This window comes from Ceratotherium simum, chromosome 9 (assembly GCF_057802395.1).
Source record: "Ceratotherium simum simum isolate JZ-2026a chromosome 9, ASM5780239v1, whole genome shotgun sequence".
NCBI lineage: Eukaryota > Metazoa > Chordata > Mammalia > Perissodactyla > Rhinocerotidae > Ceratotherium > Ceratotherium simum.
The window spans coordinates 67,921,585-67,948,440 of record NC_141908.1 but is presented as its reverse complement, the minus strand read 5'-3'; positions in this window follow the sequence as shown (position 1 = coordinate 67,948,440).

The following is a 26,856-nucleotide window of genomic DNA, read 5'->3' as shown; positions in this document are numbered from 1 at the left end:
ATTTATACATCATGACTCATAAGCTGGGCCAGGACTGACAATGATATATGGTAGTCAAAATTTTAAGGACCTTTATTTCTTCATTTTCTAGCTATTGCTATATTTTTTTGTTTCCTACCATCAGAACAATCTCTAATAATGACAGAGTGAGAGTTTTTGCTAACTATAAAATATATTCCTTAAATAAAATTTCCTAAATCATCCTGGTGTTTGTACAGTTAGGGGCTCTTATGCAAATTGCTGGTAAAAAAAGGTAAACAACCTTTAGAAGGGCAATTTGGCAAACTGAACAAAGAGTTTCAAAGTTTTCATACGATTTGATCCATCATATTCACTTCTAAGATAGTCTCCTAAATGTATAAACATTTAAGAAGAAGATATTTATCACATCTTTATTTATAAAATTGAAAAACCAAAACATCCAAAATAATGAATTGGTTGTTATATCACATCTATGTGTTGGAATATATTCAATTAATATTTAATATTATTGGGAAATGCTCATGATATAATATTACAAGTCAAAATAGAACAGAGCAGAACAATCTATAATCTCTCTACCTAAATAAATATGGCAGGAAATTTACCAAATGTTAGCAGTAGTTATCTTTGGGTAGTATAGACCATCGTGTTATAGATAATTTTTATTTTCTTTATGATTTTTTAAATTTTCAAAAATTTCAACAACAAACGTGCATTACTTTGAAAATTAGGGGAAATTTTTATTTATTTATTTATTTATTTTTTGGTGAAGAAGATTGGCCTGAGCTAACATCTATTGCCAATCCTCCTCTTTTTGCTGAGGAAGAGCAAAACATCTCTGCCCATCTTCCTCTACTTTGTATGTGGGACCCCACTACAGCATGGCTTGATGAGCGGTGCATAGGTCCACACCTGGGATCCGAACCTGCAAACCCCGGCCACTGAAGTGGAGCATGTGAACTTAGTCACTATGCCAGGCCGGCCCCTAAATGTTATTTTTAATAAAGATCTTGCTTCAAAAGCAGTTTACAATGAAATAAAAATTAAAACAAAATTGTACTGTGTTTATCGACTTGTTTGAAGAGGGCAACAAAAACAGGAACTTATCTAACAAGTGTGTATTGAGCCCTTCCTATGTAAACAGCCCTGTATAGTCCTGCTTGTCGTGAGAGTCTACCACGTGTCAGATAGAGATAGAGATAGAGATGTAGATAGAGCTTGCTTGAACTGCTTTAATCTGATGTTACCAATACAGTCATATCTCTTGTTTTTCTGATTAAACATTCAAGCATGTATCCACTTGTATCTTCTTGAGGATGCCCCTACTCCTGGGACTTACGCAGTCTCAGGGCTTTTGTAATTCAAAGAGTGGCATTCATTCCTTAGGCTTCCAAATCCAAACAGTGACAGAATTGGCTTCTGGACAGCCTCTGATGTCACTGTTTCTCACTGCCTCTGTCTTGCTGCCGAAGACTGGGCCCACCAGAGGCAGTGCTGGTCCAGTGCTGCCTGAGACCCTTCTGCAGGCCGCTGTGGTTCTTTAAGGGGGGACAGAGGAGCCCACTCTCTCCGAGACTGCAGCTTGCAGGGCTTCGCTCTTCCTTCATTTCACAAACACAACCATCGCCCAAGAGTGCTGGCTGCGTGCCGGCCTTGATCATCTCCAGCCTCGGAGCCGCCCTACCCCTATCCCAGGGATCAAACCGCTGGCAATGGCTCTTTCAGACTACTTTTTGATAGATTTTAATTTTGTTTTACAGTGTCTTTTCTGGATTATATAAATTTTGAGTCATTTTTCTCATTCCTGTTCTTCCCGCCTCTCAGTTTGCCGAACAGTTGAGGTTCATTTGGGTAAGGACTATTTACATTGCTGTGAAGGTTCCCGTGGCAGGCTGCCCAGATGCTTACGATCCAGATCCTCTAAGCACCAGGGCACTTACACAAGGCCCCTCTGTGTGTCTCGTTGTCGCCCTCCACTCCTACTCACACATACTGTGGATGGGTAGGGGTTTTGAAGAACTGGACGATCCACCTTCCTTGTATGCCAAGGTCAAGACATTAGGCAGGTTACGTATAAGGTGGCGTTTTGCAAGCAAGAATGGACACTCAGAATCAGATGGACAGCCTGAGGACAATTAGAGGCATGAAAAGATGTTGTAAAGAAGTCGGAACAGTCTAGGCTTCCCACACAGCACAATGGTCTGACAATTAGGGGTCCTGTCTGAAAAAGAAGGGAGAACTCAGGCAAGGCAGGTCCCCCAGTGCCACCTGGAGCAGTCCGATTGCTCCTTTCTCTGCAGGGCTTGGCAGACATGGAGGCAACATCCCCCTAGCTCCCTCCCACCCACCCCTGTGCATTTCATCCCGCTTCCTTCACTTGCTTTCACCTTCCTCTCAGGCACCCAGTGTTCTCCTGATGTCTGAGTCTGTTTCCTAACAGGGAAGAACATGGTCTGATCCAAATATACCTGAGGTGTGTAATGTTGCAGTGTGCTGCTTTTCCAAAGATGTTCATACCTGGAGATTGGTTTGTTCAACAACTAAGCACCTAGTGAAAGACACACACTAAGCCTATATGCTCAGGAAAATTTTTAAAAAAAATTTTTTTTGCCCTAATTCCTGCCCTAAAAAGGGGACTAGACATGTAAAAGAGTGGTTGCTCCACAATATAATGTTCTTAGTCACACCATGGAAAGAGTGATGGTTCTGCCTTAGAGAGGGCACAGAGGTGAAAGTCATGAGGCTTCTAAGAAAGTGACAACTGGGCAGGTCTTGAAGGGAGAATTTAATAGAAAGACTCAGGAAGTATGGGCACTCCCCAGCAAGTACAGAGGCACAGATGCAGTGAAACAGCATGAAGCATGAGCAGTGAATTAGGGCAATAATTGTAAAATGAAACATAACTGGTTCCAAAGGACTTGAGAATGAAATGTGAAGAGGGCAGAGGCAGAAGATGAGGCCACAAAGACCAAATTGTGCAGTGTCCTCATATGACACGCTAAGCAGTGTGGATTTTATCCTATTGCTGTAGTTCTCATCTTGAGTAAGTGCAAGACTCAGGCTGGTAGTGTCAGACATCAGAAGAGTGATTACACATGGGGAGGGGGAAGTGATTGGGTGGGGACCAGGGGGGCTTCTGAAGTGCTGGCAGGGCTCTCTCTTGTTCTATGCCATGATTATGTGGACGTTCACTTTGTAATAATTTATTGAACTGCATATTTATGTTTTCAGTGCTTTTCTTAATGTGTGTTATACTTCTCAATTGTACAAAAGAGAATTTTTTAAAAATCAAGCTGGGTAATTTGTTGAAAACACAATTCCAGGGCCTCACACTCAGACATTCTGATGGAGTCAGCCTGGGCTAGGACTCAGGAATCTGCATTTTTTAAACAGTTGCCTTATAGGATCTGAAGCCCAAAGGGACCCCTAGACCACACTTGGAGAACACTGCCAGGGAGGTACCCAAAAGGTTTAAGCAAGAAATTAAGAACAAAGATTTGCCTGTCTGAAGGTGCTGGATTAGGGAGAGGAGGCAGTTGATGATGGCCTCCATCTTACACTTGCAGGTCCTGTGTCCTATTCCCTTTGTGCCTTTAAAGAGATGGGACAGATGAAGTGCGAATGATTTATCAGTACTAAATGTATTTTTTGTGTGTGTGTGTGAGGAAGATCAGCCCTGAGCTAACATCCATGCTAATCCTCCTCTTTTTGCTGAGGAAGACCGCCTCTGAGCTAACATCTATTGCTAATCCTCCTCCTTTTTCTCCCCAAAGCCCCAGTAGATAGTTGTATGTCATAGTTGCGCATCTTTCTAGTTGCTATATGTGGGACGCAGCCTCAGCATGGCCGGAGAAGCAGTGCGTCGGTGTGTGCCGGGATCCAAACCCAGGCCGCCAGTAGCGGAGCACGCGCACTCAACCACCAAGCCACGGGGCTGGCCCTAAATGTATTTTTGAGATATGTTTTCTTTGGGAGGTTTCTTAAGTATGAAAAATTTTGACCCCAGTACGTTAATTTCTGACGGTAAAATTTAAGGCATGGAACAAGACAATGGGATAGATATTCTGGGGCAAGGAGCAACTTTCTAGAATTTTTTAAATGAGTGCATTCTCAGCCTATGAGTAATAGTTGTTTAGCTACTGACCTACTATCATGATGGCATGTGCTTAGTGATGAGTGATCTGCATGGATGCAGCTAAATTCTTTTCCTTGTGTCCCTTATAATCAGAGGGATATTTTTGTGACATAAAGCAACCACATGGTATTCTTCCAAACCCTAATCCCTATGGGAAAAAAATGACAAATTTTGTTGCAAAGTTTTTTTTCCTTTGGTGTTCACAGAGTTGGAAAAAGAAAGGGGAACATTTTCTTGGCCTTAAACAGAGAATGGAAAAGTCCAAAAATCTGACCCCAAATTTGCATAGATTTTTTTCCCCTCATAATTGAAGTTCTGAGAAAACACCATACAGTTTTTTAATTGCCACAATTATTACTTCTTTGTAACCAGAGTGCATCCATTCATCAGATCATCAAAAATTTTAAAGTCCAACAACACAAAGTGTTGGCTAGAATTAAGAACATAAGGACTCATGTACTTCTGGTAAGAGATTAAATTGGTGCAGTCACTTTGCAGAGCAATTTGGCAACATTTAGTCGAGTTAAAGGTGTGCATACTCTGACCCAGAAACTGCACTCCTAGATATATTCTCAGGGCAACTGTCTTACCTGTGCCCAAGGAGATATGTACAAGAATATTCACCACAGCATTGATTGCAATAGTAAAAAACTGGAAACCACCTACATTAGATCAACAAAAGAATTCATGAATAAATTGTGATATATTCATACAGTGGATATAGCTGTGAAAATAAATGAAATAGATCTACACATCTTCCATGGAAAAATCTCACAAATATGATGAGTAAAAAACCAAGTTGCAGATGAATATGTACAATATGATGCTATTTACATCCAGGTTAAAAACTTGTAAATACGATCGTCATGTGAGAAACTACCTTGCTACAGCAGAAGCCTGAAAGTATAATAACATGCAAGCTATCCAAGAGATCACAGAGCAGAAGGGCTTACAGACCAAAATGAGATGCTTAAATCACATGGTTTATTAAATCTATTGAAAACACACAGCAAGAAGCAAGGTGAAAGAGATGGGGTAGGTTAACACATTTAAGATATGGTGTAGGCAGTCTGGAAAGGTGCCACTACCTGAATCCTCAGTCCTGTCTCTCTCTTCTTTGTTGAGGGTATGCTTGCAAGGACCAGAGTCGAGATTTGAGCAAAGTTTCCCAACACGTAGAAGGTGCCCAGGGTGAGAACACACACTTGCTCTACAGGCTCTGCAATGCATCTGGCTGATATCTGTAGCTTACCAGTTAGCCTGGTGAGCAGCTATGGACTTTATTTTGCATTCCTTGTGCAGAGGATTTGAGGAGCCAATGGTTGGCCAAATTAAGAACTTGTAAATGGCGAATGCCTTGCATGCCTCATGTATCTTCAGTGTGTCATGCATATTTGATGATTCATGGCCTCATATATATTTAGTGTATTAGGACTCTATATACATATAGTATATAAATTAGTGCATTAGGTGTCTCTTACTCTTTCCATCCCTTTCTAATTATATTACTTACACGAATCCTCTACTTACTTTATGTATGTCTAACATGTCTCAGAGGTTACTAACTTACTTATTCTTATTTAACATATTTTACAAATTTTGCCTATCTTATAGCTATTTGCTTCAATTCTTAGTTTCATTTTTCTCCCTATGTATTAATTTCTCATATTTTCTATAGACAAATTGAATATTCTTAAATAATTTAGCAAACATACATTATAAATACATGTGAAGTATGGTAAAAATATAAATAAATGCTTGGAAAGAGTAATCCCCAACTACAGGATTTTGGCTCATGATGGTGGAGAGGGAAAAAGATGTGTGCAGGAAGGGGTTCACAGGGCTTGAATTATATTGGTAATGTTTTATTTATTAATATGGATGGTAGGTGTATGGATATTTATTATATCATTCTTTATAACTTTTCACATGTGAACTTTTTTGAAATAAATTTAAGAAAAGTTTCAAATAGTAAATATCTAGTGTCTTGCATGTAACAGACACTTGCTGCATACCATTTCGATCCTAATAAAGTTAAAGAATTTGGGATAACTAAACTGATATGTCATCTTTCTATTGCTGGTGCATACATATATTTTTCACCAAATATTTTCTGAGTACGTACTATTTGCAAGGAAGGCATTGCACCAGTTGACATGAAGAATGAAAAGCTGAGTAAAACAAAATTCTTACTCTCAAGTAAGAATTAACTCTCAAGCTTGCAATTTAGTCAGGGAGTTGAGACTGCTGCAAAAATAAGAACAATACAAGTGCCTTTAGAGATGTACAGATTGTGGTGGGTCAGAGTAGTGGCGCTTCCAGCAGAGGATGAGATCAGAACGCCTTTAAGAGAGAAGTGACATTCGATCTGGGCCTTGAAAGAAGTAGATATGAATAGTGAGGAAAGCATTCCAGGAAAAGGAAATACAAGGGACAGAGAAGTAAAGTAGGTGTGTTCAGAGAGCAGTAACTTGTCCTAATTGTATCTAGGAGGGGTATGGGAGAGAGGTGCAGGAGGGGGTCGGGCAGGTAAGTTAGGACAAGAATCCTTCTATACAACATTAGCAGTGGCTAATATGGTTGGGATTGTGGATAATTTTGATTTTTTTTTGTAATATTATATATAGTCAACATATTCTACAGTGACCACATATCACAGTGACCATAAAATTGATCCCTGATGAAATAGCTGGACAACTTGAGTATGGAGCTCTGACCGTCTGGAAAGTGGGGACAAATACTCTACCCTGCCCTTTTTGAGACTTATCAGGGTAGCCTGGCCAAAGCCCATTATCAGAGAAGAGTAGTGAGGTCCTGAAATAAAATTATCTTTAGGAATGGGCAAACCTAAGTTGGTGTCCTGGCATAAACATAAGGGTCTAGGCATTCGTGGAGGAAGCACAGCACACAGCTAAGTTGGAAGCTCCTTGGGACCAGCCCCCCTGGCTTAGTGCTGTGCATTAGGGGTAAACGGCTGAGTATGTGAGGGACTCCAAGAAAGCTGTCACTGCAAAGCCTGAGGTCAGGCCACACCGTGTCTGGGCAGGGACCAGAACCAGCATGGGCATTGCCACAGGATGGACTGTGCACTAGTGAAGGGGTCTAGGCCCTTCCCTCTAGACCAGTTCCTTCTAGACCTGGCACTGGAAACAAAACTAACCCTTGCCCTCCTCTGGACTAAGCCTCTGGAGTCTTTAGATAATTTGAGGAAAGTATATATTAGACTTTCTGCTGATGGAGCAAGTAAGGATCTAAGAAATTATAAAAATAAAAGTTATGACTATAGCAATGAAATGGTTTTGTGGATTAGGTCATACAATATTGGTCTATATTATCCAAATATTCTGCAATAAATATATGTTATTTTATAATCAGATAGAAGTTACTTTTACAAGTCCTATTCCAAATACCAAATTAACTTGAAAACACAGCATATGATCTTTGAAGCATAATCAATGTAAAAGCAGTAAAAACTGTTAATATGAAGATTTCTACATATTAATCTTAGAAAATCACTTGATATTATAACTGGTCTCTGGCAATGTCTAAATAAGGTTTGTTTCTTTGACAAAAAGAATTTTTGCTATCCTGTGAACATAGACATCTTGGTCAAAAATTCAACATGATCATATCAAAGTTGGTGGTGTACTGTATGACCCATTCTACACAACCAGTGGAGGGAAGTTAAATTGTGTGTAATCTGCTTCATCTGGTTGGGTAGATAAGTGTCTTGGAAGATACCGTTTCTTCCTCATCTAAAACTCTGCAAAACTCATCCAACATCTTCAAGGGAATTTAAGTTAGTCATACTTTACAAATTCCTGAGATTTTTGTAACTGAAGCTCATGCTTGGCCTCTTGAAATATTAAAATACTAAAATCCGCAAAGTAGTATTATTTCTTAATCCACGCTGAGGTTTTCCTTGAGAGTGAAATTAAAGAAGACTGCATTCTTTCACCAGTGTACGTGAGTGCACATCACTGCTTATCTAACTTCCCCACTACACTGAAAGCTCCGAGGAGGCAGGGGCTGTGTCTTGATGACTTTCAAACCTTCAGCATTTGACCTGGTACAGAGCATATAGCAGCTGCCCAATAGATGTCTGGTGACTTACTGTTTTTTGAGGAAGGTAGCTTGGCAGGGTCAGGCACAGCTAGGTGTGATGCTCTGCATCACTCTGGACCAAAACTTACCTTCTACTACTTGAATATGTCATATGATTACTTCTGGGTTCTTAACTGTAGTTCAGATTCTTGACAGTTTGGATAACTGAACTTGACAAAAGAACTGTGATTGTGCTTTGTTGTCAGAAAACTTGTGAAGTCATGGTTTAGGAAAGACTTTTCATTGCATATAAGAGAAGTGAACCTCAGGCCCAGGGTGGAGGTAGCCCAGTCTCCTGCGGGACTAAAACCAAGAGCCAGGAAACCTGCGGGAAGCCAGGAAACACGCTCGCTCTCTTTCTCCTCTCTGCTCTTCTCTCTGTAGATTTATTTTTCTTTCCCTCTCTCTTTCTGCAGATGTTTTCGCTGCTGCAGGGCACATAGCCCCAAACACTGCTGATCCACAGCGCCCAATGCACATCTTTTCTGTTGGAGTAACCAGGACAGACTGAGGTGAGCATTTCTGTCTCAGTTCCAGACTCTGGTGAGAGAGACTCTGATCCGCCCCACTCAGGCTGGGGGATACTCTTCACTCAATATTTGGTGTCATAACAGAGACTGGGGTAACAGGACTGATTTTTATATTTTCTAAGGAAAATTGTGCACAGTATACATTGCTAGTTAAAACCCAGTTATACTGTTGGGCTCTATATTCTCAGCAGTCTGGAGGTTTCCTTCCTTGAAGCGTGAAGAGCAGTAACAGATGGACCTCCTCCATCAGGCCCATCCCCCTAGAACACTTCTCTTGACCTCTGCCTTAAGAGGAGACTGAGTGTGCCCAGGACATCGCAGCGGTCTTCTGGTCCCAGTGCCTTCTCCAGGCCCTTCCGGATGGTGTAGCGTGAAGGAGTCTAAACCGGAGTAAATAATCCGCAGAAATTCAGTGATGTCAAAGGAGTCCAAAGTCACGCGGTGATTCCGTGATTTCAGTGACACCCAGGGACACGAGGCGGCCGAGCCCCAGAGGCGAGTGTGCAGCTGCCGGGGGAGCAGCTGGTGGGGCTCCCGGCGGGGCCGCGGGCGGCTGGGCCCCGAGGGGAGGAAGGACCGGAGCGAGGGCCGTGGCGGTGGCCTCCTCGCCGCAGTCTGTTTCGCTCCGCTTATTAGGTTGGCACACGGATTGAAAAATGTACGTCTAAATCTATTTCTGGCTTTTAAATGTGTGAAGGAAACACATAATTTTATTATCATATTTTTGTCGAGTTAAAGGCAGAGACAGATGCCCCTAAAGTGGATGCATTCTATAAAGAGCTCCTATTCAGTGGTGCAGCTTTGGAGGCAAGAATCAAGGACAAATAAGTCATCTCCTCTAAGTTTTTTGGAGGAATATTGGCAATGAAAAGGAGAGTCAGCACTGGTAACTAATGGAGATGAGGGAAATAAAACCAGGGGAGATGTTGAATTTTTTTTTTTTAAAGGAAAAACAATGATGTAAGTGTTGATGTAATATGAATGTTATTATTTGTTAAATGCCAAAAATACTGCGGATATAAATAACCTTTTAAAATTTAGCGAGAAACCTATGAATGCTTGTAGAAATTCCCTCGCCAGAAGCGTTCAGAAATCTCCAAAGCTGAATATCCTTTTGTGAATGGTCAGAGTAAATTAGGAATGAAAGAAATCCGGAAAAAAAAAAAACACACATTGCCAACACAACAGATATATTCCTGGGAGGGGTTATTACCATCAATTTAACTTCAACTGTAGTGCCTCACAGTCAAAGAAAATCTTATAAAACAAAATGCTGTAGACTTTTATTTATTCAAAGAATATCTTTGAGCACACACTATGTGCCAGGCACTGTGCTAAGCATGGGGAATATACTGGTAAATAAGATACATGTTGTCCCTGCACACCTGTCCCCACCCAAGTTTTGAATTGATCAGGGAAAATTTCATAATCACCAAATCAATAGCTGCATGAGACCTAAGAGATCAGTCAGTCCAAACTTTTATTTTATAAATGGGGAAACTGAGGCCCAAACGTGGTGTAGGTGAGACTGGCTGTGCTTTGGGCCTCTCTATTTTTGCTATCTAAAAGAAGCATTCTTTGTCTTATAGGTTCTTCTAAAATTCTCAAATTGCATGCCATCTAACAAATATAGATATTAACGCATTTTAAAATACTCTTTGTAAGCTTTCAATATTCCTATGCTTTTCTGGAAATGAAACAGGAAATCAAATGAAAAAGAAAAACCAAGGTCCAATTTTCAATATCTAATCCAGTTTTTTTCAGGAAGTGTTAGCCATGTGATTCCTATTACTGTCACAAACAGTCATATCGTGTGATACTGACCATCTGTTTAGAGTGTGGCAGACACACTTGGAAAATCCAGAATAATGGGAACTCGAAACCATCATTGGTTAGAGAGGTTATCAGTCCAAGAAGATGCCACTTAGATCAGCTGTGGATAAGGCTTTATTAGATGGACCATCTGGGTTTCACGCCTACCTGTGCTCTAGACTCTGTGTGATAACTGTGTGTCCCTTGGGTGTCTGACCTGCAGTACAACTGTTAGCACAATGCCTGCCACCCACAAGGATGTTGTGACAATTGCTGAAGTAAATGCTATACAGCATTCTGAGCAATTCAAAAGAAGGGTGATGCATAACTACCCGAAATTATTATACACCCACAGGTACAGCTCTTTTATATATATATATATACTCTTAATATGGTAATATAAAAGGGCACTCCTCAGGGTACATTTGAATGTCTGTGTGTGCTTCATTCCATTTGTTATTCATTCTAACTTTTAAATTGATTATTATTTTCAGGATATTAACCTAGCACTAAGGGAACCTATCATCTATATAATAATTATATGTCACCATGTTTGAAAAAGAGAAGTATTTGGGTTTCTAGAGGGCCTCTGTCTGTTAATCTATGACTAAAATGAATTTGGTCATGATTTCCTATCTGAATCCAGATCATTTGGCCATGGACTCAGATATGTTCAAAACACATGTTTGGAAATCTATTTAGCTGGATGATTTGGATTGAAGCCTCAAAATTAAAAAAAAAAAAAAAAAAAAAAAAAGCACAACTAAACACAAGCTAATAAATGCAAATACTTGACAGCATTGAAACTGTCAGGGATGAGGGTGACCTGACCTACCACAGATTAGTTTCCGTACAGCTCCCTTTATTTTTCTTTTTTTGTTTTTTTTTAAATAACAGGTTTATTGGGATGTAATCCACATACCAAAAAATTTACCCTTCCAAAGTGTGCAATTCAGTATTTTTAGTATATTTAGTATTTAGTATATTGTACAACCATCAGCACAAATTCCGCAACATTTTCCTCACTCCAAAAAGAAGCCCCGTACCCATTAACAGTCACTTCCCATTCCCCCTTCCCCAAGCCCCTGGAAACTACTGATCTACTTTCTGGCTCTGTGGATTTGCCTATTCTGGCCATTTTATATAAATGGAATTATACAATATGTGGTCTTTAGTGTCTGGCTTCTTTCACTCAGAATAATGCTTTCAAGATTCATCCATCTTCATTCCTTTTTATAGCCAAATAATATTCCATTGTATGGACATACCACATTTTGTTTGTCCATTCATCAGTTGATGGACATTTGGGTTGTTTCTGCTTTTTAGCTGTTATGAATTATGCTGTTATGAATATTAGTGTACAAGTTTTTATGTGGACATATGTTTTCAATTCTCTTAGATATATGACTAGAATTGCTAGGTCATATGTATAACTTTTATGTTAACTTCTTTTAACTCTGTGTTTATCTTTTTGAGGAACTGAAACTGTCTTCCAAAGTGACTGCATCATTTTACATTCCCACCAACAAAGAATAAGGGTTCAAATTTCTCCACATCCTTGTGGAGAAATTGTCCAAATTTTTCATAATAGCCATTCTAGTGGGTGTGAAGCAGTATGTCATTATGGTTTTGATTTGCATTTCCCTAGTGACTAATGATGTTGAGCCTCTTTTCATGTGATTGTTGGTCATTTGTACGTCTTCCTTGAAGAAATATCTGTTCAAGTCCTTTGCCTATTTTTTGAGTTATTTCTCTTTTTATTGTTGAATTTTAAGAATTCTTTATGTATTCTGGTATCAGTCCCTTATCACACATGTGATTTACAAACATTTTGTTTCATCCCATAAATTGTCTTTTCCCTTTCTTGAAGTGAAGCACAAAGGTTTTTAATTTTGATAATGTCCAATTTATCTTCTTTTGTTGTTGTTACTTGTGCTTTTGGTGTCATATCTAAGAAACCATTGCCTAATCCAAGGTCACAAAGATTTATTCCTGTTTTCTTCATGTTTTCTTCTAAGAGTTTTGTAAGTTTAATTCTTACATTTAGGCCTTTGGTCCATTTTGAGGTAGTTATTCTGTATGATGCAAAGTCAGGATCCAACCTTATTCTTTTGCATGTAGATATCTAATTGTCCCCTTGAGTTGTCTTGATTGGCTCCCTTGCAGAAAATCAATGGACCATAAATGTGAGGGTTTGTTTCTGGACTGTCAATTCTATTCCATTGATCTACCTGTCTATCCTTATGCCACTGCCACACTGTCTTGATTACCATAGCTTTGTAGTGAGTTTTGAAATAAGGAAGTGTGAGACAATTTCTGTAAAAAAGCCAGCTGAAATTTTGCTATGTATCACATCAAATCTGTAGATCAATTTGGGGAGTACCACCATTTTAACAATATTAAGTCTTCTAATCTATGAACCTGGGGTGTCTCTCCATTTGTTTAGATCTTCTTTAATTTCTTTCAATGATGTTTTAGAATTTTCAGTGTACAAATCTTTTACTTATTTTGTTAAATTTATTCCTATTTCATTGTTTTTGATGCTACTGTAAGTGAATTGTTTTCTTCATTTCACTTTCACGTTATTTATTGCTAGTGTGTAGAAATATATTGACATTTGTATATTGATCTTGTATCCTGCAATCATCAATGTTGTTTATTAGTTCTAATGTTTTTTTAGATTCTTTAGGATTTTCTATATACAGGGTCATGTCATCTACAAATAGAGATAGTTTTACTTTTTTCTTTCCAATCTGGATGCCTTCTATTTCTTTTTCTTGCTTAATTTCCCTGTTGAGAGCCTCCCGTACAGTGTTGAACAGAAGCGGCAAGAGTGGATATCCTTGTCTTTTTCCTAATCTTAGGAGGAAAGCATTCAGTCTTTCACCATCATTTATGATGTTAGGTGTGGGTTTTTTGTAGATGACCTGTATCAGGTTCAGGAAGTTCCCTGTATAGCTCTCTTTAAAAGCCATTGATGGGCAGGGCTGAATTGTTAAAACTAATGAGATCTGAAAGTTCTTTTGGGACTTCATGTCCTTTTCAATGTTGTAATAAGCTGTGGAAACAATATCCACTAGAGACAGTTGTCTATTTTTTCTGCAAAAGGCTGCATGTTGCAGAAGGAATTTTCTGTATCTCTCTTTTCCTATCCACCAAGCATTCTTCCTTATCTCTCACCACAGGAGAGCAATCAGCTGATTGTGGTAGGTAAATATAATAGCTTCTTTCCATACTAGCCTTAAGCTTGTAGGATGCAGCACATTTGTGCACAAACTTCAATAGCACATATGCATGGCATATTATATAAAATAAGCTGCAGGAAGTTAGTAAAGGTGTCAACTCCAGAAAACCATCTCAATAAACTTTTAAGAAGAAAAGACATTGTCAAATCCAGCTGAGGGTTTGGTTCTCAGGGGATCTGCTGAATTATGATTTGCTCTGCTTTCTGGAAAATGAATTGCTGATTTGATGGTCATGATGATGATGATGATGATGCAACATCATCAGTTTAGAGTGTAAGAGCTGCCAGGTGCTGAGTGGTACCTTTAAGAAGCTGAGGCCCAAGAGCCAGTGCAGCACTGGCCACCCAGATAAAAACGGCCCCAGCCAGGGAAGACACAGAATGGCATAATTAATTGAAGGGCTTTGGTTCTATTCTCCAACTATTCTCCACCTTCCTATTGCCTCTTAGCTAGCCATTTTCCCCTGTGGCCAGTATTCATCTCTCACTCTCAAATTTTTGCACTTTGCCTTTAGCTCTATGTAATGTCTGGGGACCAATAAGTGCTTCCCTGGGCTGCCCCATGAACCTCTCCCTTAGATGGCAGAATAGAAGTACCGCATGTCTCCTGTTTCTGGAACTGACCCTGCACACACCCCAGGTTTGACTCTGCTCGGCCTTGCATTATTTATGTATGACAATTATAATCTAAAAAGCAAACCATACATTAAAAAAATCTTTAAAGTTCACCTCATGTGCTGTCAGAGCCAAGTAACAAATGGGTTGCTATGAGTCTTAATAGCAAGACCAATTCTGCCCTTTGAATTGAGAACCAGCTTTGCTCCCTCTGATAGAAGAGAGATGATTCTTTGCTTATTTCCCTCTGATAGAAGAGAGATGATTCTTTGCTTATTTCCATTCCTCCAGCTCCTAACATTTTAGGCAAGAATTGTAGGGATAAAAGAACTTTAAAAGAACAAAGAATTTTCCTCTACTTTCAGATGAAAATATAAGCCAATCACAGAGTAAGTTAGAAGTTGGTAAGTGGGAATTACCTCCTTTGTCTAAAGATGATGTCATTTACCCCTCTTGATAACTTCTGCTTGGTGGAAGGGAGGAAAGAAGGAATGGTGGAAGAAGAAGGGATTGGGACACATGAAAACTCTCAACGGTACTATACCTTTTTTGGGTCTCACCGTGGGAGTTTGGGTGTTTCTCATGAAGTGCCATTAATCTCTACGAGAGATATATTTGTAGTGCTCCATGCTGGCCTGGAGAGTCCAAGAACTGCTAGAAACTGATGGTAAGAACCAAGGAAGTGCCTAGAACACCTGGCAAAGGGTGAAGAACTGATAGACAAATGGAGATGAGACTCGGTTTGTAATTTGGGCCACACTAAGCAAACAGTGAGGCAAAGCAGTGGAAAGGCAGGATGATTTTGCTAAAGCCTTGGTGAGTTATCACACTGAGAAGTTGTGAGCAAAATGGAGAACCTGCTCAGGTCTTGGGCTTCTGACCTAGCTCTGTGGTCTTAGGCTTCTGACCTAGCACTGTGGTCTTGGGCTTCTGATCTAGCTCTATGATCTGAGGCTTCTAACCTAGTACTGTGGTCTTGGGCTTCTGATCTAGCTCTATGATCTTGGGCTTCTGACCTAGCTCTATGATCTCAGGCTTCTGACCTAGTACTGTGGTCTTGGGCTTCTGATCTAGCTCTATGATCTCGGGCTTCTGACCTAGCACTGTGGTCTTGGGCTTCTGATCTTGCTCTATGATCTCGGGCTTCTGACCTAGCTCTGTGGTCTTGGGCTTCTGACCTAGCTCTATGATCTTAGGCTTCTGACCTAGCTCTGTGGTCTCGGGCTTCTGACCTAGCTCTATGATCTCGGGCTTCTGACCTAGCTCCGTGGTCTCGGGCTTCTGACCTAGCTCTGTGATCTCGGGCTTCTGACCTAGCTCTGTGGTCTCGGGCTTCTGACCTAGCTCTGTGGTCTTGGGCTTCTGACCTAGCTCTATGATGAGAGAGCATATCCTCAGAGGCTTCTCCTGTGGCCTCCAAGAATCCCAGGAGAGGGATTTTCCTTTTAGCTACTTGACAATAAAATTTAAGTCCTGATTTTCAGGCAGTTTAAAGAAAGGACAATAGCTAATGTCATAGTAAAAGCCTGAGAAACTGAAACAATTAAAGAAATGATCATGAAACACTAAAAACCATTTCCAAGATTGAATCATAAAAATGTAGGCTGAAAACTTAAGAACGATAATCATGGTGATAAGGACAAGGAAGACTGTATTGCAACCAAAGAAATTGTATGATTCCCACATGGCTGTCCTAAGAGAAATGAGACTAGCCTAAAGGAAATATCAAAACTTGTTTTTTAAAAATGTATAATCTTGTTATTTTCCAGAGAATTTGTATTTGGGGGTTTATTCTGAGTAAATTTCCCCAGAGAAACATTATGTTCTCTTAGTCTGAGGATGTAGAGAGTACAAATAGGGTTAGAGCAAGAAATGGAAATGACACTCATAAATTAAATCAGGGTCAAATGGAATTCTGTGCAGGTGAAATGCTTTCCAATCAGTGTATGTTCCTAGTCTCACTGATAGGGGTAAGTTAGTTTTGGGCAAGTGTGGGGTAGGATGCTGTAGGGTGGGAGTGGGGTTAAATTCTGGTATCCTTAAAACCACAGGACTAGAAAGGGAAGGGAAGAACATAAAATCTACTTTTGTTCCTCCCTCTGGATTGTCCTAAACCATTTCCAAATACATAGTACTTTCTCAGGAATACTTCTCAGAAAAAAAGATTACTGAGCCTCCAAATAGATGCCTGACTTCAGATGACATAAAGGGCTTGGACTTTAATTAAAACTGAAGGGGAGTGGGTTACCTAAGGGCTAGGAATTGAAGTGTTCATAAATCCAATTATTCAAATATTCTAAAAATTATTTTTAGGAAAAATGTCACAGAACGTAGTTACAGTACACAGATAAGATTATTAAGGAGAAATGTTTATGAGACGCAAGTCTCAGCATTAGGATTGGGAACTCAGCACATGGGTTCTGTATCTGTGAGAGCCAAGGGGGCTGCCAGAGGGACCCAGAAGTACAGTCCTTCATCCCCACAGTGAGCATTCCCTCTGACGGTTTGGGGTTGTGAGCAGATCGCCATGCTACATGAACCACATTTATGAAGCCCCGTATTTGTATATAAGAGTTTACTGTTCTAATCAATTACAACTTGAGATAGGATTTAATTTTAACATATTTAAGTCTTAACACATTTTATTATATACTGAATTATTGTGCTGCATAATAATTAGACGTAGATATTAACTTTGTATTTTTTTCTTCTCATTTTGCCATTTCTTCAACATCTAAAACTAAAGCCAGTGTTTACCAGTTTATAATGCCAAGTACTATTTAAACATCATCCTTTTTCTTCTTAACTTTCTCATCATGTACATGCTTATTTGGTTCAGTATCTGCCCCTCAGTACCTGAGCCCATGCTCCTGGCCTGGGGTTCTCTGTACCTATCCCAACGTCCCCCTGCTGTTCCTTCATCCCATCCATGCATACTGCAGGATCTGGGCAACTGCCTTCTCCTCCCATTCCCACTCACTGTGTCTTGAGTGATGAAAGGCTTGAGGTGGCAGGAAATCTGGGCCGTGACATTAAACTACAGTCTTCAACAGAAGGGCAACAGTAATATTACCATGTTGTCGAGGGTGAAGAGGGAGACAAGGATGGCAAATTGGAGGATGAAGAAGGGAAGGGAGGGGTAGGCCCAGCAAGAATAGTCTGGGGATTCCTGGAGACCTTAGATTCCTCTCTAAATTACAGTCAAATGCCAGTGGCACCCCAGCACCAGGAGACCAAAGCAAGCAACAGGAGACTTTTTTGGGGCTGTAGTGAATGATGCAATATGTCACCCAGATCCCCTTCCAGGAATGAAGGCCTTATTCCCCCAGATGCCAGCCGTGCTGGTGGCCAACAGCCCTCAGCTGTCAGCCTTCTTTAGAATTGCCTGGGCTGAAGAGAGCTGCCTCGCCCTCAGCCACAGCTCTTTGTTGTAGCACTCAGTATCCAATGACTGGTCAAATATAAAGGCCACCCTTCACCCTGACAAAAGACATCTCTGAAGGTCCATCTCAGTTTCAGAGTTCACTGCAGGGGTCAGTTGAGGCTTTTCTTGAGACTTCATCACAGTCCAACTTCTCCCTCTGCCCATGCTTCTTTCCCTTCCCTTCCACAGGTAGTGCTCTACAACACTCTATGCACCAGTCTCCATCTCAGTCTGCTCCCTGGGGAGCCCAACCTGCGGGGCTGAGTGTGCACATGTATAAAACACAGGGGTTATGACCCAAAAGCATAGGCAACAAAAGAAAAAATGATGAATTGGACTTCATCAAAATTAAAAACTTTTGTGCATCAAAGGACACTATCAACAGAGTGAAAAGGTAATCCATGGGCTGGGAGAAAATGTTTGCAAATCATATATCTGATAAAGGATTAATATCCAGAATATATAAAGAACTTCCACAACTCAACAACAAACAACCCAATTAAAAAATGGGCAAATGACTTAAATAGACATTTCTCCAAAGAAGATATACAGATGGCCAATAAGTATATAAGAAGATGCTCAACATCACCGATTGTTAGGGAAATGAAAATCAAAACCACAGTGAGATACCACTTCACACTCATTGGGATGGCTATTACAAAAGAAAACAAAAACAAAAAATAGCAAGTATTGGTGAGGATGTGGAGGAATTGGAACCCTTGTGCATTACTGGTGGGAGTGTAAAATGGTGCAGCCACTGTGGAAAATAGTATGGAAGTTCCTCAAGAAGTTAAAATAGAATTAGCATACTATCCAGCAATTCTACTTCTGAGTATATACCCAAAAGGTTGTAAACCAGGACTCAAATGGATATTTGTACACACATGTTCATAGCAGAATTATTCACAACAGCCAAAAGGTAGAAACAACCCAAATGTCCACCAACAGATGAATGGATCAAAATGTGGTTTATACATACAATGGAATATTATTCAACCTTAAAAAGGAAGGAAATTCTGACACATGCTACAACACGGATGAACCTAGAGGACATTATGCTAGTTGAAATAAGCCAGTCACCAAAGGACAAGTCCTATATAGTGCTGCTTACGTGAGGGACCTAGAGTAGTCAAATTCATGGAGACAGAAAGTAGAGTGGTGGCTGCCAGAGGCTGGGGGGAGGGAGGATGGGGGAGTTAGTGTTTAATGGGTACGGAGTTTCATTTTGGGGTAATGAAAAAGTTCTGGAGATGGGTGGTGGTGATGATCACAACAACGTGAGTGTACTTAATGCCAATGAAATGTACACTTGAAAATGTTGAAAATAACCAATTTTATGTTGTGTATATTTTATCAAAATAAGAAATTAATTAAGAAAATACAGGGGTGGGATCAGATGTGCTTTCAGTATCCCCCATTCTAAAGGTCCGTGATTACATTAAGTTACCTTCACAGCCAAATTAGGGTTGCTGTGATTTCAGGGGCTAGATTATAGCAGTTCTTAATTTCAGCGGCATATTAGAATCACTTTGGGAGCTTTAAAAAAAATGATGCTTCCGTTCCACCCATAGTGATTTATATCTAATTGTCTGGGGACCTGCCTTCGGTAGTATTTTTTAAAGCTCCTGGTGATTCCAGTATGCAAACACAGTTGAGATTTCCTGGGCTAGAAGGACCCCAGCCTACACCTTCCCCTTCCACTTGCTATTGCCCCTGAGGATTTGGCCACCTGCTTATCTTTATAGCCTCACCTTCTGACTCACCCTCTCCTACACACACCCAAGCTACAGCTGAACCAAGGGACTTGTTATTTATCCTCTCCTGTCAAACCCTGTCTGCCTTCTGTCCCTTTGCTCATGTTTCCTCTGACAAGACGGCCCTCCACTGACTGACTCCAGCCCTAGTAGACCCCTTCTTTGGGAAACTTGACCTCAGCATCCCTCACTAGGCTGTGCCAGGTGCCTTTCTCTGCACTCTGGAAACGCTTCACGTGTAAGGCCCTATAGTGCTGAACCTTATCCCAGAGGTGGGAAATCCCGCTGCCCAGGGCTGGGTCCAGTCTTTCTTCCTGCGTTCCCAGGTGTGAAGCAAGGCACCAAGGAAGTTGTCAATAGATATTAGTTGAACAAATAGGTTTCTTTAATAAGAGATAATTCATTCCATAATTAAGTAGCCAATTTTTAAGTAAATGCATTGGGAAGAATTAGCATCTCGGTATAAATAAGGCAGTTTTCTTTTAACATTAATTGGGCCATTATTATGTGCCTGGGATTGTGCTAATGCTTTATGTAGGGTTTCTTATTGAATCTCCATGGCAACCCTAGGAGGCAGGTATTGTCATCTCCATGTTATAAATGAGGAAACAGTTTCACACAGATGAAGAATCTGCCCAGGATCCCAGCAGCAGAGCTGGGAGTTTCCTTTGGGATACAACTGATGATTCTAGATCCTTTCTGATTTGAGGAAAAGGACAGAGCAAAAATGTAGGAGGTCACTGGGAATCTAAAAGGAGGAGAGGAACTGTGACTGGTAGGAAAAAGGAACTAAAAAAAGAAGAGGTCACAGACAGAAAAGACAAACTTTGAAATTTTGCCTATTTTGCCCAGGCCTCAGCTTAACTGTGAGTAGGTATTCAAGTCACAAGCACAAGGTTGGAAAGTGGGCACAGTGAGACCCTTGTTCCTCCGATACACTCAATTCAATTCAGCACAACGATATTTATTGAGGATCCGTTCTGTGCCAGATACAGTGCAAGATGTCTGAGTTCCGAGCGCAGAAGACACTAGATCTTTGCCCACGTGGAGTTCTCTCTCTAGTGGGGACCAGAGGGACGCTATCAACAGACACTCCAAGTTCAACAGTGCATGTTCTTATCTTCAAGGCACGTATCAACAGTGCAGAGCGACCAAGTTTTCCAGGGAAGCTAGGGAGAGTTTTACAGTGGAACTGATGTTTGAACTTGGATTTGGTATGTGAATAAGGGATGGCCACGTGGAAAAAGACAATGAAAGTTCAGCAGGTGCGAAAGCATAGACTGACAGGACTTAGTAGATTGGGCTTGGGCCAGGGAGTCAGAGTTGTGGTAGGGAATATTGGGATGGGAATAGAGACAGATTGTGAGGGGTCATCTATGCCATGCTAGGGAATTCTGACCTTATCCTGTGAATTTATAAGCAAGAGAGTGACATAATTAAATGTGTATTTTAGAAAAAAATATTTTGATGGCAACATGGAGGTTGAATGAGAGAACAGTTAGAATTCTTACAAAAAGTAAAATGAGAGTCTGGGGATAGCTCTGCACTATATATGTATGTGTGTATGTGTATATGTATGTGTATGTGGGAGAAAGAATCTGTAGGACTTGGTGGCCAATTTTTTAAAAAGAGAGTGAGAAATAAGGACAAGTCAAGGGTCCCAGGTTTCTAGTTTCAGCAACTGACTTGATTGAATGAAACACTGGGAAATAGGAGCGGTTTTGCACTCAGTTTTGATCCCGTGGAATGTGAAGTACCCAAGAGACATTCAGATGGTGGCAGAAATAATGTAGGAGGCATGAGGATGTGACCCAAGACGTCAGGTTAGGGAGGCAGCAGAAGAAAAATATTATAAATTTTTTAAAAAATGAATGCGAGACTGCCAGACAACATTAAAACACATCCAGGAGTAGACCTGGGCTTTGGAGCTGAAGAGACCCAAGCTTTCTGACTTGGCCACTTACTGCTGTGACCTGAAGGATGTTAACTAGCCTCTCTGAATCGCTCATGTAAAACGGAAACAATATTAACCTGTCTTGCAGGGTTGTGTTCAGATTAGCAATAATGTTTGCGAACTCCTAACAATGCACTGGGTTGACACATGGTAGTTTTGTTAAAGCTCATGGATGGAAAGAGTTTGGTTGAAGTTGGGAGAGGGGAGTGGCCTGTATTCAAAAGAAAGAAAAAGAGGCCAAGGAAGAGACTATTTGCCTAAAGTGCCTGGAGTAAGGCAAGGTGGAGAAATGGATTGTCAAGATGTATAGCCCCATTCAGGTCCAAGAAGTAGGTGTTTGGGAAAAAGTCTATGACTACGTTTTCCATTTGATCGCCTCTAGTTAAAGGATTAAAATCATTGTGCTGTTAGAGTTGGTCTTCAGGGTGACCCTCTCTATGCCCCTTTCCTGCCCACTCCTCAAGAAGGAAAACAGAAAGGGAAGGAGAAAATGAAGATGGCACCTATAGATGGATGGAAGGCCCATCCCCACCTGCTCATTCATACCTGGATTTCCTTTCAGAGCATAACATATGCTTTCATTTTGTAATAGAAAAAAAGTCAAATTAAATTCATTAATTCCAAATTATAATCAGTTGATTAATTTACAAATAAAATGATTAAAATGAGATCCTTTCCTATTTTGATACGAGGAAGGAATGGAAAGAGTTGGGGAGATTTGAACATGGAAAAGGGAAGGACGGTTGGGAGAGTTGTTAAAAAAGGGAAGTTAAAAAAAAAAAGGTACAGAGTGGGAATATAGAAAGCACACGTCAGACTTTGCCTAGAGTTAGTTTCCAACATTTGACAGACATTAGCTGCATGTAAGATTTTTGTTGTATGCAGCTGCCAACAATGGCAGCTGTGCATCTAGAAATTTGTAAAGCTGTTGTTGTTATAATGTTGTTGACTTTGTTCTAAACGAGCTTTGTTTGCTGAGAATTCACAGGACTATCATATCACTTTCTACCTTCCTGAATGCTCTGACTCCCCAGATATCAATGTTCACTGCTACTCAACACACACTAACGCATGTACACTACGTGTCAGAGACCATACAGGAAAGTAAGGTGCATACAGGGTAGTCTCTGTCCTCAGGGAGCTTCCAGTGTGGAGAGAAGGCAGGCAGCAGCCATGGGGGTGGAGCAGAAGAGGGTGGGGGAGGCAGATGAACAATGGCCACATAAACAAATACATTGATTAATTCCCCCACGTGACTGGGGCCTTGACCCATTTGCAACCATTATGTAATCACTGAAACAAGTCCAGCTAAATTATTCAAAAATCTCCAAATGCCAATTCCATTTAATTTTAAATAACAAGCATCCCTGAGAGGGATGATTTTCAGAACGATGACTAAGGGAAAATATTTTTCCAGCAGGGTTTCTGCACAGGAAAAAATTCAGTACTTCCATCCCCACATCCCACACCCCACATTCCACACCCCTTGGTGTAAAAATATTTGTATTTAAATAATTTTAAATGTCATGCATTTATAATTAAAAGCAATTCTGGGCTGAGAGGAACAGAAATTACTGACTTTAAATCAATGAGAAAAAATAAATATTCCTCAAAGGAAAATTTCATGAGATTCAAAGATACTTTAAATCAAGGTAATGAGATATACGCCCCTCAGTTGCATATGGTCTCTGGTGTGACCACTGATGTAACTGCCCACCTCCAGCGGCAGGAGCATATAGGACATTCCAGCAAGAACCCTTCGTTTCTCCCAAAGGGTCTCTTCTTTCTCCCTTTTCCTTCCCACCTTTAAGTTCCGAAGGACCAGATTTGCACAAAATGTTTTCTTTTCCTTCAAAACTGCACTCCCCTACCCCATCCCCCTAGTTGGTGGGATCCTTCTAATTGAACAGCTCCTGATGCCTGCTCAACATCCCTTTTGTAACACAACGGCATCTCTCCCCATTCTCCCCTGCAGCCGGGGAGTTGCATTCCCTTGGCCGCAGTGATTGGTTCACTAGGTCATGGACTGGAAGATGGGTCAGTCAAAGCCTTCACCAAGGAAGATGAGGAGGAATGGATTCCAGATGACTTTGGGGCACTCCCAGGATTCCACTCTGCCTGTGGTGGTTAACTTTATGTGTCAATCTGCCTAGACTACAGTGTCCAGTTTTTTGGTCAAACACCAGTCTAGACATTCATGCAAAGGTATTTTTTTAGATATGATTAACATTTAAGTCAGTAGACTTTGGATAAAGCAGATTACCCTCCATAATGTGGGTGGCCTCATCCAGTCGGTTGAAGGTGTGAAGAGCAAAGACAGGTTTCCCAAGAAGGAATTCTCCTCAAAACTGCAACATAGAGACGCTGCCTGAATTTCCAGCCTGCTGCCCTGCAGAATTCGGACTCAAGACCACAATATCAACTCTTACCTGAATTTCCAGTCTGCCGACCTGCCCTACAAATTGCTCCCACAATTCTTAAAATAAATAAATCTCTTCTCTCTCTCTTTCTCTCCTTCCCTTCCGCCTTCCCTCCCCCACCTTCTCTCCCTCCTTTTCTCTTTCCTACTGATTCTGTTCCTCTGGAGAACCCTGACTAATACACTACCTGAGTCATATTTTCACCCTCAAATTACTCAGGGTTTTGTTTGTTTGTGTTTGTTTAAGCCAACTTGAGTTGTGTTTCCATCACCTTTAACTAAGGGTCTTAAACATTCCTGGGTCTAAGTGGACAGAATCCATTGTAGGTTAATAAATGAAAGATTCTCCAGAATTCTGCCTGAATTATTTGTTACTGTACAACAAGCTACTTAAGGATCAGGATCACGTCTGATGCTTTCTTCTACTGACATTGCTTAGAACTCTTGGCACATAGTCGGATTTAAACCTATTTCTTCTCCTTGCTTGAAAAGAATAATCAAGAAACAACAATTAGAAACAACATAAAAAGAAAAGAATGAGAGGAAGAACAAGAGAGAATGTTTTTCAAATAACACTGTTTGTTAAAGATGACAAATGTCTGGTTTTCTGTGAATAAAGAGCTGAGGTTAGAAACATTCAAAAAGTAATTTTCCAAAGTTCTAAATGTTTTGTACCACTTGGACCCACTAGAGGTGTAGGAGATGACACACGTGGCAGCAGCAAGGATGGCGCTCAGCAGTGGAGGAGCACGAGGGCCATTGTGCTGCTGCCCACTCTCTCTGTTTGTGCAGGAAGGGGCCATAGATCTGACTCTTGCCACAGACAGTTCTCCCCGGTGACCGGGGAGAGGGAATGTGACTGGGATTGGAGGGTGGGGAAGCTTCAAGGAGACTGGTGAGTTTGTGGAGACAGTTTGCCTAAGGGACACTGAAAATAGGCCCACATGCCATCTTTGTCTTGCTTGCTATAGGTCACTGACACCTACTCTTGGAGACTTTCCAATGTAGTTCCTGATGCATAAAGAGCTGTAAACACCTGGCTTATATCAGTCAGGTAATTTTACATAACTCCTTCACACCCAAGTAAATCAACACCAGATCAGAGGCCCAGCACCTAACACAAAAGGCACAGAATCTAAAAGCAAGTGAGAATTAAAGTTAAAATTAAAATTCTTAAATGAATTAGCAATATTTATGCTATTCTTATTTAATGAAATTTAACATATTACTAATAAATCAGTAGCGAGTATGGTGAACAATTTATAGGCCAGAAAGTATACATTTTTTCCAGAACTCATCTGAAATTACAGACATTTCAAGAGTGTTACCTATGATGTCCTTCTGGGCTTGCCATCTACCCAACTGAAAATAAAAGTTTAGCCCAAGAGCATCTGTTTGTTTGTCTACTTGTCTGCAAGTAGTAAAGCAATAGGAAACAGAATTTTCACCACGTTTTAATCTTATAATGCTAGATGTTTGGCTTTATAAAACCCCAACCTACCTTTTGTAGATTCCCTTTCTCCTATTCCTTGATTTCTGTTCTGCATTTATAGATGGAGAAACCGATAACTTTGTGGTAGTTAATCCTCACTAATATCAAAATAATGGAGAAAAGATTCATTTCAGCACAGTTTTAAAAGAAATACATCTGATTTTACTGCGAAAATAAAATCTGCTTAAAACTGGGACAAATCCTTGCCCACAGTCAGTGTTCAATAAATGACATTGAAATAAATTGTAGAAGGAGGGGGCCTGGGGTGCTACTACCAAAAACAAACACACGCCAAAAAACCCTCACCATTTGTAGTGTTTTCCTATTCTTTAGGAGCAAAATACAAGTCAAGATAAGATGTAAACACTGAATAAGGGTATGTTCTTAAGCTTCAGATTAAGGTGTATTAATTCCTTGTCACTCTTAAGATGTGAAGTTTAGTTATAAGATTATTTGGTAATGTCAGTGTTGTATGCAAACTAAAATTTTGCTGGTAGCAAAATATTTGAAGCCTGTGTGGCAACATGGTAAAACAGATCTAAGTAACTATGCCTCAATTACATTCAGATTAAAAATAGTAGCTCTGCTGGCTAGTAGACCAAGTGGGTTCTTTCACTTGAGAATCATAGTAAAAAATAAGTTATTCTGCTAAAATGTATTTTCCACAGCGTATCAAAGTAGTTTGTAAAGTTTTGGGGAAGAAAGCAAAATACCACTTGATGCTGTTCCAAGTGGAAGGCCGGCAGTGCCACAAGTTATGAAAACAATGAATGAATCAATGGCATTCTTCAAGACAAATGCTTGAATCCGTTAAGACATTCTGTAGAAAATCAACTATAAGTTACAGTTTAAAATAATATTTGTAATATTGGCTTGCTTGGAATAAAATCCATTTCCTAAAAACACGTATAATCATCTTTCAATAACTTGCCAAAATAGAATAACTTCGAGAACAAATATCTGAATCCTAGAAAAAGCCTCATTTTCCTCACTCTCTCTGAGTCTTCTCTCTCCCCTCACTAAACGTCCTCATCTCAGCCTAAAGAAGTGGTTTTCAACCGAGGGAGATTTTGTCCCCCAGGAGATATTTGGCAATGTTTGGAAACATATTTGGTTGTCACATCTGCGGGGGTAGGTAAGGGGAGAGGGCAGGTACTACTGGCATCTGGTGAGTGAGGCCAGGGATGCTGCTAAACATCCTACAATGCACAGGACGTCCCCAAAGCAAAGAATGATCTGGGCCAAAATATCAATAGTTCAGAGATTGAGAAACACTGGCTTGGAGATATAAATGTGTGTGTGGGGGGGGTGTATGCATGCATTGGCACACAAACCAGTAGAATATATCCATACTTGAACTCTAAAAGCCCTTTGAAACCCACATAAACTGG